Source organism: Balaenoptera borealis (genome assembly GCF_965194805.1).
Source record: "Balaenoptera borealis genome assembly, chromosome: X".
NCBI lineage: Eukaryota > Metazoa > Chordata > Mammalia > Artiodactyla > Balaenopteridae > Balaenoptera > Balaenoptera borealis.
This window is the reverse complement of record NC_138881.1, coordinates 39,501,282-39,514,591: the sequence shown is the minus strand read 5'-3', so window position 1 is coordinate 39,514,591 and position 13,310 is coordinate 39,501,282. Positions and strand designations below refer to the sequence as shown.

The window sequence follows — 13,310 nt, the reverse complement described above, 5'->3', positions numbered from 1 at the left end:
AGGCCTCAGAGGCCAAAGGGAAGCTCTCAGGAGAAGGAATGCAGGTGCTGATGGCTGGAAGTTAGGTTGGTGTGCGCCAAAGTGGAAAGGGTGAGAGGATCAGGAGAGGTGCTGGCAGAACCTGATACACACAGATATTTAAGGTGCTGATCATGCACCTTTAGGCGGGGTGTTTTACAGAAATACAAGCAGGCTCGTCCTCGTCTAGAACAGGAGGGACTGACTGCTGTGGATGAGCTCACCTGTTATAAAATCACCATGCAGTTATTTCCGCTTAAAATTTATGTGCACTGCTGGGAAACAATATGATCTGGAGTTTCCTTCGAAGTTTGTAGTGTGGGATGAATAAAAGGTCAGTGAGGACAAAGAATATTTTAACTCACTGCCCAGTCATAAATATTATGTAACGTTTGGAGCATTTGCAGATTTATTAGAACAATTAGGCAGTGGTAGTGAGGGGATTTCTCATGTTAGCAAAGACCTCTTTATTTTACAAAGAGATTGGCCATGTGATTCCTTTAGGTGGACCCAATTACAGGCAAAATTATGAGGAAGATACTTTTTCCCTCTACTTTATCGATGCCCCATCCCCCTGAGTTTCTTAACTCTTGTCTCCTGCTTCCTCCTTCCTTTAGATCCCAGTTTGATTCCTGTTAGTTCATTTAAACGAGTACCTGTGAAAATCTCCCTAAAACTGGGAGCTAGCTACAATTCTGGTACCAATTCCAGTGTGTATTTTTCCCCCGTACCAAGCAATTCTCAACAGCAGCTGAGTGTCCTGCAAGTCAACTCAGTTCTGGCACTATCTACCTGGAGATAACCTCAGATCCCACAGGTTACGGGCTCAGTTCCACAAGACTACCTCCCCTCCTTCAGATGCCATTCACAAGTCCAGATTGTCGCCTGTGCTTCTGACCAACTGGCTGTGGATTGGAGGTTCCCATGACCTCCTCCTTGGGAGGAGCGGCTCACAGAACTCAGAGAAACATTTTACTTACTAGATCACTGGTTTATGATAAAAGGCTACAACTCAGGAACAGCCCGATAGAATTGATGCATAGGGCAAGGTGTGGGGAAAGGGCACAGAGCTTCCATGCCCTCCCTGGGCTCACCACTCTCCCCACATCTCCACGTGTTTGCCAACTCAGAAGCTCTCCGAACTCCGTCATTTTTGGTGTTCACAGGGCCTTCTTTATATAGACACGATTGATTAAATCATTGGCCGTTGGTGAATAAACTCAAATTCCCGCCCCTCTCCCCTCCCGGAGGTGTGGGGATGGGGAGTGGAGGCTGGGGACTGAAAGTTCCAACCCTCTAATCACGTGGTTGGCTCCACTGACAACCAGCCCCCATCCTGGTGCCTTTCAATAATGTTTCATTAACGTAACAGAAGAGACCTTATCGCTCTCATCACTTAGGAAATTCTAAGAGTTTTAAGAACTCTGTGCCAGAAATGGGGACAAAAACCAAATATATATTTCTTATTATAAATCACCATATCGTATTGCCAATGTACAGACCTTGGGTTCCTCAAGCACTGCAAATATGCCTGTGGCATTTATCAGTTATTTAGGCAGAAACAGTCACTCCCACCTAGAACCTGGAGAAAAGTGACAAAGGGAAATAAATTTGAGGGAAGTGGTATTGATTTTAGAGAGAGAGCATAGGGGGGCTGGAGCACTCAGGAAGGTATTGTGTGAGCCATGGGATTTAAAGTGATCAGGATTAAAAGAAATGCATTATTGTTACTTTTTTTTGGGGGGGGGGATAATTTCCCCCCCCCCAGCCCTTCTATGTTCTTTTGGCTGGTTGAATAATTAAAATGAGATTAAGACAGATTAACAGGAGAAAAAACCAAAATTTAGTACGTATGTATAGGGAATCCATGTAAACATGGGAGATTCCAAAGACAGTCAGGCAAAATGAGGTTTATCTGTCATTCTTGACTAAGGGGCTAAGGAGAAGGGGCTAGGGGTCTGGGACTGCAAAGGGAAGGAAAGCAATTCACAGGAAGATGAAAAGAGCAAATGTTTGGTAAATAAATGTTTGCAGGGCCATGCAGAAACAATGGGACACGGTGAGGAATTTTAACAAACAGACTTTGCTAGCTTCCTCCCTGTCTACCTCACATGTAGTTATCTACGGTGATAGCTCCATTCTTGGTACCGGCCCTGTATCTAAATTCTTTTAGGCAGTTAAGGGGGAGGTAAGAGTGCCTCCTGAGTCTTTTGTTTCTTAAAAATAATCAACTCTATATGACAGTCTCTAGGTACAGATGAACTGGTTTGCAAAGCAGAAATAGAGACACTGGTATGGAGAGCAAACGTATGGACACCCAAGGGGGAAAGGGGGGGGGGGGGTGGGATGAATTGGGAGACTGGGATTGACATATTTACACTAATATGTATAAAATAGATAACTAATGAGAACCTGCTGTATAGCACAGGGAACTCCACTTCGCTGTACAGTAGAAACTAACACAACATTGTAAAACAACTATACCCCAATAAAAAAAAATAATCAACTTAAAATAATCTTCATGCCAGAGAGACACATTTTGGGGTGGCAGATTTTGCTCCCCTACGTTATTTTTTCATCTTAAATTATCCTTAATTTCAAATCTCGGGGTATTTACTTGAGTTTCATTTACCCAGGTTTGGCTTGTTGCTAATAAATTTAATTCTCATCTCCAAATTCTTGAGTTATCATTATTCCAGTATAAGTTCTTCTATTTCTTTTTCTTTTGTTGTTAGGATTTAAATCATGATTCCTTGCTCAAAAAACAAACAAACAAAAAACCAAACAAACCAAAACTTTTGCTGCCTAATAAGGTATGAGGAAGGATCTTCTAGTGTTGACCTGTTTCATGAGAGAATCCTTTCCCCAAATAATTTCATTGTAATGTTATGAGCTGCATAATGTATTTCTTTTTGTATTGAAAACTTGTGTTTAAAAAAACCTATCAGGGAATAGTGATTCTGAATGTATATATTTGTTCTATATTCTTCTATAACATGGTAAAATTTAAAAATAAAGTCAGCCCTCCATATGCGTGGGTTCTGCATTCACAGATTCAACCAACCATGGATCAACAGTATTTGGAAAAAAAATTCCAGGGAGTTCCAAAAAGCAAAACTTGAATTTGCCACACACCAACTATTTACATAGTACTTATATTGTATTTGCAACTATTTACATAGCATTTACATTGTATTAGGTATTATAAGTAATCTAGAGATGATTTAAAGTATACAGGAGGATGTGCATAGGTTATATGCAAATACTACACCGTTTTATGTGAGGGGCTTGAGCATCCTCAGATTTTCGTATCCGCAGGGGGTCTTAGAACCAATAAAGATACTGAGGGACTACTGTACCACTTGAGTGAAAATTGCTTTAAGTTTTATAATGAAATTTTTGAGGACATGTTGAATAGTCGAATTGAATGACTATTGATCTCAGACTTCATTGATTAAAAAGAGATATGTAGCAGTCCTCCGGCTCCACGGAGGGCGGGGCGGCGCGGCGCCTGGCGCTCCGGCCAGCGGCTGGCACGTGGGGCGCGCGGGGGCTCCAGCTCGGGTCGGAAAACGGGGGCCGAGTGCTCTTAAGAGGCGGGGATGGAGTTGTACGTTGCATTTGAACTCTGTGGAGGGCGGTCTTGGCTCACTTGTAAAGCTTTAGTGTCTTCTAAGCTGGAGGAGCTTATTTAATGAAAAGTGCCATAGGCCGAAAAACCAAACATGAGGGTAGCAGGTGCTGCAAAGTTGGTGGTAGCCGTGGCAGTATTTTTGCTGACATTCTATGTTATTTCTCAAGTATTTGAAATAAAAATGGATGCAAGTTTAGGAAATCTATTTGCAAGGTCAGCATTGGACGCAGTTGCACGTTCTACAAAACCTCCCAGGTATAAATGTGGGATCTCAAAAGCTTGCCCTGAGAAGCATTTTGCTTTTAAAATGGCAAGTGGAGCAGCCAATGTGGTGGGACCCAAAATCTGCCTGGAGGACAAGGTTTTAATGAGTGGTGTTAAGAATAATGTTGCAAGAGGGATCAGTGTTGCCTTGGTAAATGGAAAAACAGGAGATCTAATAGACACCAGATATTTTGACATGTGGGGAGGAAATGTGGCCCCATTTATTGAGTTTCTGCAGACCATACAAGATGAAACAATAGTCTTAATGGGAACATATGATGATGGAGCAACCAAACTTAATGATGAGGCCCGGCAGCTCATTGCTGAATTGGGGAGTACATCTATTACTCATCTTGGTTTTAGAGACAACTAGGTCTTCCGTGGTGGATAAGGCATTAAGACAAAAAGCCCTTTTGAATAGCACATAAAGAACAATAAAGACACAAACAAATATGAAGGATGGCCTGAAGTTGTAGAAATGGAAGGATGCATCCCCCAGAAGCCAGACCGATGTGGAGAAAATTGAAGGGAGCACACTTTCACTTGCTAATGGGAAAGCCCTAACCGAGAAACTACATGTAAATATTTTAAGAGCATGCAGCCATCTCGGTGTGTGCATGACCATTATCTCTTTTGATATCAGGATTATTTATTGCTAATGTAAATAGACATCTTTGTAAATAGTCATCATAATGAGCAAATCACTGAACCATTTCTAAGCACATCTCCCTAATGGTACAATGTTCAGACTGCGATGATAATGGCATCTTTTAATTCTAAAAGCATTACCCAAAGGATAACTGAACAGATTTGAAAAATATATTGATATATATAGTAGTCGCTGTGAAAATCTATCATGGAATAACGTGGATTTTAGGGAGGAGACTGTTTTATGTATATATATATATATATATATATTATATATGGCCTTTTGATGATAGTATCTTTTAAATTAAAAAGATATTGGGCTAAAAAAAGATATATATGTGTGTGTGTACATGTATATATACCTATACACACACATGAAATACACACACATTTTGTATATGCACACACACAGACGCACAACGATTTACTGCTTTTGGGCATAGGAAGCATATTTCACTAAGTTCCATGTAGCATGAATTGCACAGAACACGCCCTAGGAGTTGGTTTAGCCATCATCCATCTGAATGGTCATTTCCTTCTTTACACAGCTGGTTGGCAGTTTGGGCTCAAGCTCCAGCATCCAACAGGAGGCATTCTTGAAAGAGAAGTGTAGTGTTACTTCAAGAATCACTTAACTTTTCTTGTTGAAAGCGGTAGGACCAAATATAGCCATGTCGGATGAGAGCCAGCTGCTTCTGAATAGGCCCACTCCTTTCCTGGGTTTTGGAGGGTAGCCCAGCAGATAAGCAGAGCTCTGGAGCCCTAATACTGGGTTGCGGTCCAGCCTACTCCACTTACCGGCAGTTTGACTTTGGACAAGCTACTTAACCCTTCCCTTGACTCAGTTTCCTTTCCTGTGGATGGGTATCATAATAATACCTACCTCTTAGGGTTTTCTGCTGTTGACCTAAAAATAAATAGACTGCCAGATATTTCTCCAGCAAAGATGGATTTATTTGGGATCAGCAGAGAACTGCATTTTGGGGTCTGCAACCATGGTAAGCCATGTGCAAGTTCCTTCATGGCAAAGGAAGGAGAACACTTTTATAGAGAGGAAAAGGAAGTTGGGAGAGCGATAATAAAGAGTCCATGGCTTTTCATTGGCTGAGTCCTTACCAGGAAAGAAGAGGAGTCTTTTTCTTCCTGTTGTGCTCTGCTATCATTGCAGGGCATGAAAGCTTCCCCTTCTGGTCTCCTGGCTCTATTTAATTGAAGTTTCTGTTTATTAATTTTTTAAACTGCAGTAATTAAATAGCTCAATACTTGTAAAACGCTTAAAAGAATACCTGTCGTATAGTAAATATCCAATAAATTTAGTATTATCATCATCATCATCATCATCACTACTAGGTAATTATGATGCCTATAATCCTGAAAAAGTCTGCTATTAGTTCATCATCATCATAAATCATCTCTTAAACTAAGGCTTTATGCTTTAGTTACAGATGCCGGTTCTTGGTGCTCTTCTGATTCTGCATTAGTGTTATTAATTACCATAGTTTTACATATCACCCATATTTAAGTGACTTCCACATCTTTGCACAGTTCTGGACTCTAGGTCTGTGCTATACAGAACCCTATTTCCAGGTGTTTACCAGAATCTTTACTTTGATGTACTATGGGTACCTCAAATAAAAATGCCCAAAATTGAACTTAGTTTCTCCCTCTGATCCTTATTTTCCCAGTTAAAAATGTTTAAAACTCTTCTTCTTCTTGCTTTCCTTATTTTGCTTGTAATGTTGCCCTGGGTTGAACATTATCCCGCACGAATTAATGTCTACCCAGAACCTCAGAATGTGAACTTATTTGGAAATAGGGTCTTTGCAGATATAATTAAAACATCTACTAAAAGTTAAGATGAGGTCATACTGGATTAGAGTGGCCCCTAAATCCAGTAATTGGTGTTATTATAAGAAGGCCATGTGAAGCCAGACACACACACACACACAGAACAAGATATAGGCAGAGATTGGGGTGATGTATCTACAAGCCAAGGAACTCAAAGGATAGCCATCAACCACCAGAAGCTAGGAGAGGAGCATGGGACAGTCTCCCTTAGAGCCTCCAGAAAGAACCAGCCCTGCCAACACCTGGATTTTGGACATCTGGCCTCCTGCACGGTGACAGAATAAATTTTGTTGCTTTAAGCCTCTCAGTTTGTGGTAATTTGTTATGGCAGCCCTAGGAAACTAATACAGACATCGTCAGCTGTGACTAAATTTAGAAGTCTTAGAACCATCCTTATCTGTATTAGTTTATAAGGTCACCAGTCATATTGAGTTAAGGGGTCTACCCTACTCCAGTATGACTGCATCTTAGCTAATTATATCTGCAATGACCTTATTTCCAAATAAGGTCACATTCTGAGATATCAGGGGGTTAGGGCTTCAACATATCTTTTTTGAGGGGACACAGTTCAACCCATAACATGACCCCCTTCTTTTATCACCACTTCACATCAGTCACCTTCCAGGTATTGTATGTTCTACTGCAGCAAAACCTTTCAGATGTAGCCCTTGTTCATCCCAGGCTCAGCTGCCCTGGTTATGGCACAGTCATCTCTCCCCAGGATTATTGCAGTAACCTCCAGAGTGATTTTCCACCTTCATTTCATTCTTCATACATCCAATGAGTTATCTAATAAACTTCCAATCCGATTTCACTGAGACCCACCAGTGCCTTTCCCTAGCCACAGCGTAAAGTATAAACTAGCACAGAAGCCCTCAAGTTCGGCCCCACCTTTTCCTTCCAGCTGCCTCTCTTGCCCCTTTGTACCGTGTACCCCAAACCCGCTGGGCTAGTCACCCTTTCTTGAAAATAGATTTTTAGGTCTCCAGGCCTTTGCTTATGCTGTTCGCTATGCCTAGAGCACCTTTCATCACTTTAACCGCCTGCTGAACTGCTCCTCATCCCATAAAGCCCAAGTGAAATATCACTGACTCAGGTTGCTTCCACAACTCCATCACATAGAATTATTGAGCCCTTTCCTGTGTTTCTGTGACATCTTGTGACTCTGGATACTAATTTGGCACTAGGAAAGATTTAACACCTCTTATATGCAACAATTAACCTTGACAGTAGAAATAAAAGCAGCCGTAGTTATGGACTCACCCCCCCCCCACCATTGATATTAATATTAATTCACCATCGCAGCATAAGTAAAAAGTGTGTATGTGTATGTGTGTATAGATTTATATATACAAGATTTCTGAAATCTCCTTGATGTTACTTATATAATTACATTTTGTTGCAACCCACCTTATCAAAATAATTCTTAAACCTCTTTAGAGTGAAGGTATTTATTTTTCTGAAATTAGCAAATATATACACATATATATGTATCATATATACTATATATATATATAAAGCATATGTGTATATGTATTTATACACACGTATGTAAAGTAGCTTATCCCCAAGAACATACCTGGAATGATCTAGTGCTCATTTCATTGTTAGATTGAAGAAACAGTAACCAAGCAACCAGTATAATACGCTAGCAGTCTGGATTTTAAAAATTGAGTTCTTAATAAAGTATAGGAGGCGCTATCACTGCAGTAATGCTGCATAACAACCCCCCCAAATTTCAGTAGTTCACAACAGCAGATGTTTATTTTTCTTGTCCATGGGCCCGTAGATCTGCTGGGCTTGGCTCCAGCTGGGCTTTCTCCACCTGTGTCGTTCTGGGACCAGCAGCATCTTGGGCCATGTTCTTCTCATGGTGATGGCAGAGGCACAGAGGGCCAAGCCAAATCATGCCAGCACATTAGGGCCTCTGGCTGTGGTATATCTGCTAAGATTACATAGGCCAAAGCCAGCCATGTGGTCAAATTTATGTCAAAGGGGCAGGCAAAAGGACTCCATAGGAGGTTCTGCAAATTCACATGGCAGAGAGCACAGTGTATAATTCTAATACAGGGAAGGACGAAGGATTGAGGGCAAGAATCCAATCTACCACAGGGTCCTTATGATCTGAAAGTCGATGGTAGAAATATCTGCTTTGGAAATAAACTGCTTAGCCAAGAGCTTGACAGGGAACAATTTGATGTTGCATTTACAAAGCTGCACTTTGAAATGTAGTTCTAATTATATCCATCTTTGGGTTTTTTTCCCGGAGATGTGAAGATGAGTGGCTTGGGATGCCATCACCTATTCCTGTGAAACGCATTTACTATTTAAACCTTTTAAAGGATGTGTTTGGCTTGGAGGATGAGTAACCATGCAGTTTGGGTTAACTCCCTTTGATTTCCTGATTTCCTGCTCTAATTTTGCCAAGTTTATTTCAGTAGATATGATTCCATTAAAAACAAAAAAAACAAGGTTCATATTGAATTAAAATCCATATTCCAAAATTAATCTCCTTTTGTCATTTCAGTTTTTCAGAACATCATATTATATTGCTGATGTACCAGCACTATTAAAAATGCCATTTAAAGAAACGTTGAGCATTCTTATTATACATATGATTTATTAATACCTAGACTCTTATGGTAATTTTCTATCCAACATAATTTGATTCATTACAACACAAAAAGAAAATGACTTTTGACAGCTATATATGAAATATAAAATCAAATTATATCAGAGCAATAAGTTGTGATTCTATTAAACATTTTTTTTGAAATCTTTTTGACACACGCTTATTACTTATATAATTAAACTTTGTAGCAACTCACCTTTTCAAAATAATCCTTAAACCTCTGCAGAGTGAAGGTATTTATTTTTCTGAAATTAACAAAGCTATGAGAAGAAAAAACCCTCCCTCACAACACATACACACACAAAAAATTGGGGAGAGAAATTAAAACGTATGCAGTGTTTATGTTTTTAATGCTCTTTTAATATCTGAAGTTAGCTTGTTAACTTAGGAATATATGCATGTGTATATAATTATAGTATGACCAAAAATGTATTATGTCTGAAATATTTAAGGATGTGAACGCTGAAGATCTTCAGAGGTCTGTTTTGGTTCATTCTCCACATATACATAACCGCCTACCCCAGAGGTTTTAATATTCTAAGACTACAGCATGTTTCCCTTTTGCTTTTCTCTAGTCCTATTTTTAGTTTTCTTCTAGGACTATACATTATGAGTCTCAGCAGAACTTTTGTCATGTAGTGTATATTCGATTACAAGTCATAACCATGGACCTCTGGGAATTCAGTGTGAGAAGTTTGTCTCAGTGTACCCCATTTTTCAGTGCTGGGTGCTAGGTATCATAAATCCAATTGTCTGGTGTTCTCAGAGACGATGGAGGCCTATGGAGAAGGGTCCTCGACATTGACGTTCAGGGACTGCTCTGAGGGGAGGAAGAGGAACTGGTGACATCTCAAGGGCCCCTTCTATCTTCTTATTCTTTCACTCCACATTTGCAGCGTTTTGCCTAGAAATGAGCTGGCTTCTTGGCAGTCAGATGTACCAATTCGTTTGACAACAACGGCTCCTTCATTTTTTAAATTTGAAGTTCATCAATAAACCATTTCTATATATAAACCTAGGATAATTCCACATGTGCCATTGTTAAAATAGATCCCATAGGATTTTCCAATAAACTAGAATACTCAATTTATATACTAGAACCATTTACTCATAAAGTCTAATTTTGACTTCTTGATTTTTTTTTTTCAAAGACAACTGACAGTGCCAAGCCATTTTGTCACTTTAAGATTTTCCATTCCCCAAAGAGCAAGCTTTTAGAAGGATGACACTTTCCTGGAACTTTTCAGGCTGACACATTCATCAGTTACCTATTCAACTCTTCAGTCAGTTGTCTTTCCCTCAAGATTTTAAATATGTAGATAATTTAGCCCTTGTATAGGCTTGTAATATAGTTCATTTGAGAAGTAGGAGGAGAAAAGGAAAGGAAGCAAGCCAGTGATATGCTCCTGAGTTTGTAGGATGACAACTGCTTGTTCTGTTACATAGATGTGTGTCACTGCCCTGGTTATTCACAGTACAAGCCCACAATTAGCAATTAAACGGCCATTATAGGAATCATGCCGATAAACATGATACATTGCAGTCATACAGACACTTTAAATAATTATTCTTTTTATAACTAAGCCATATACTGAAGGAGATTTATAATTTAGAGATAATATGCCCATTAGTAAAGTTTATGACCCAATAAACAGCTCCCACTAGTTAATAAATGCCAAAGCCATAAAAACAAAGACTATTAATGTAATAGAATTTCTGTACCTCCCTCTTTTGCTGGTGGTCTCAAGACACTGAAGGGAAATGCTATCTTAGGAAAAACATTTATTCTCGTTATGTAAATATCAATGAACTGTCTTACAATCCATCTGGAAATCTCCCAGCCCTCACCTCCTTGGTCCCAGGTGGTCCTGAAATGCTGATGCAGTCTGCTTAGGTTTCAAGCAGTAGATAACTCTGGTTTTCAGCACAAATAAACCCTGTGACTCAAATCTTTGGGGGATGTGGGGAAGATGGCCGTAATTTCTGTGTCTCCTCTACCCTCCGAAAAAGAGAAATCCCAACTATTGCCATTATTCCAGGGTAATAACTTTTAAACGTTTTACCACCTTTGCGTACACTTAGATTTTTAGCTGCCTCTTCTCTTTCCTCTAAAAAAGAGAAATCTCAACTATTGTCATTGTTCCTGGGTAATAATTTTTAAAGAAGTTTCACAACCTTTGCATATACTTATATTTTTAGCAGCTAATATTTCTCATTTTGATGGAAAAACAGGTGCTGCCTGTGGATGTCTGGGTGAGTTGAAGGTTAATATAGGCAAACCTTTTGTACTAAGAACATTGTTTTTCAGTATTCCTGGAACTGTGGGAATGATTGATAAAGTCATTTGAAAGCCCAAATCAAATCCTGTCTTTGCATAAGGAACTGATTAAAAGCTGTTGAAGTTCACATTAAATGGTTTGCTGAGTCACTGTTGTAAAGTATGGATGTTGTCAGCAGATCACTCATGTTCAGTGTTTATTTGCCTTTTTCCCCCTTTTTAACCTAACCGAACCGTTTGGACCTAACCGTTTGAAGAGCAATGTGGATATGTCTATTGGTTGACTTTATTTATTTTTTTTTATTGAAGTATAGTTGATTTACAGTGTTGTGTTAGTTTCTGCTGTACAGCAAAGTAACTCAGTTATACATATATATTCTTTTCCATTATGGTTTACCACAGGATATTGAATATAGTTCCCTGTGCTCTACAGTAGGACCTTGTTGTTTATCCATTCTGCATATAATGCTTTGCATCTGCTAACTCCAAACTCCCAATCCATTCCTCCCCCACCACCTCTCCCCCTTGGCAACCACAAGTCTGTTCTCTATGTCTGTGATTCTGTTTCTGTTTCGTAGGTAAGTTCATTTGTGTCATATTTTAGATTCTACATATAAGTGATATCATATGGTATTTGTCTTTCTCTTTCTGACTTCATTTAGTATGATAATCTCTAGGTCCATCCATGTTGCTGCTAATGGCATTATGTCATTCTTTTTTTGGTTGAGTAGTATTCCACTGTGTATGTATATCACATCTTCTTTATCCGTTCATCTGTCGATGGACATTTAGGTTGTTTCCATGCCTTGGCTATTGTGAATAGTGCTGCTGTGAACATAGGGGGGTACACGTATCTTTTTGAATTATAGTTTTGTCCGGGTATATGCCCAGGAGTGGGATTGCTGAATCATATGGCAACTCTATTTTTAGTTTTTTTGAGGAACCTCCATATTGTTTTCCATAGTTGCTGCATCTATTGGTTGACTTTAGTGCTTATTAAGTAGTTAAAATTTTAAACAATAGAGAGGAGATAAAGAGCATTGTACTTTTAAGTATCACAATAGTTTAGACATTTTGCCTACTTTAGTCTATGTATTGCCTCTGATCCAATTAATGTCAAACATACCATTCTCGGTCTTTGTTTGAAGTTGGTTTTTTGGGAGGTTGTATTGCTTCCAGGCTTTATGGATACCTCAGTCATGAGTTTAGGATATTTATTTATTTTTTTTTTAAAGTATAATTTCCACTTTATTGTCTTTCCAGAGAACAGTATTTCTTCAGTCTTTAAGGACTTAGCTCCTTACATGGGCTTTGGTGGAGGTCGTGGGGCAGCACCAGCAGGTCTAAATCGGGGTGGAGGTGTTCGGTCCTTCCGGGCTTCCCGAGAACGATTCCTGACTACCTTGCTGTGAATGGCACAACTCACGCAGTAATGCAGTTTCACATACAGCTTGGGAAGCACATAGGCGTCGAAAACACTCGCTTCGGAAATGTCCCTGACGGCTGCGGCCTCTACGATGTTCCGAATGACGAACTTCTTAATAGCCTTATCCTTGGGCACGCAACGGGCACAGTTGGTACAGCGAATAGGCTGCATGTGGCCGCGGCCCTTTTTGGCATGACCATTGTTCCTTCTTTTCTTGGTCATCTTGGAAGCGAAGAGGCGAAAAAAGGAGTTTAGGATATTTAAATTGCCCTTCCTTCTTTCAAATAGTAGGGAATTATTGAACAAAATGAAGTCTCTCCAAATTAAAAAAAAAAACAAACTCTTGCCTTTCCAACTTGGATTTATTTATCTTACTTTGAGTGAGGACTGCTTCATCATCATAGCCTTTTCCACTTGTTCCTCATCTCCCTGACCCCTTCTTCCATACATTCTGATTTTGCTATAAGTTGGCAGTTGGAGTCTTCACTAGTAGCTTAATGAAACAGTAGGGTTTTCCACAAAATATTTATGTTGCTTCATAGTTCAGAATCCACTGAATAAT

At 39.5% G+C, this 13,310-nt stretch overlaps 2 pseudogenes across 2 annotated transcripts; one reads left to right on the top strand and one right to left on the bottom strand.

The window, feature by feature from the left end:
* The first annotated feature begins 3,678 nt into the window (after window positions 1-3,678).
* On the top strand, window positions 3,679-8,730 carry LOC309621140 (protein FAM3C pseudogene; annotated as a pseudogene). Its single transcript has one exon. The product of its transcript is annotated as a protein FAM3C pseudogene (transcript).
* Window positions 8,731-12,535: 3,805 nt separating this feature from the next.
* LOC309621164 (small ribosomal subunit protein eS26 pseudogene) lies at window positions 12,536-13,002 on the bottom strand (annotated as a pseudogene). Its single transcript has one exon. The product of its transcript is annotated as a small ribosomal subunit protein eS26 pseudogene (transcript).
* Window positions 13,003-13,310: the final 308 nt, after the last annotated feature.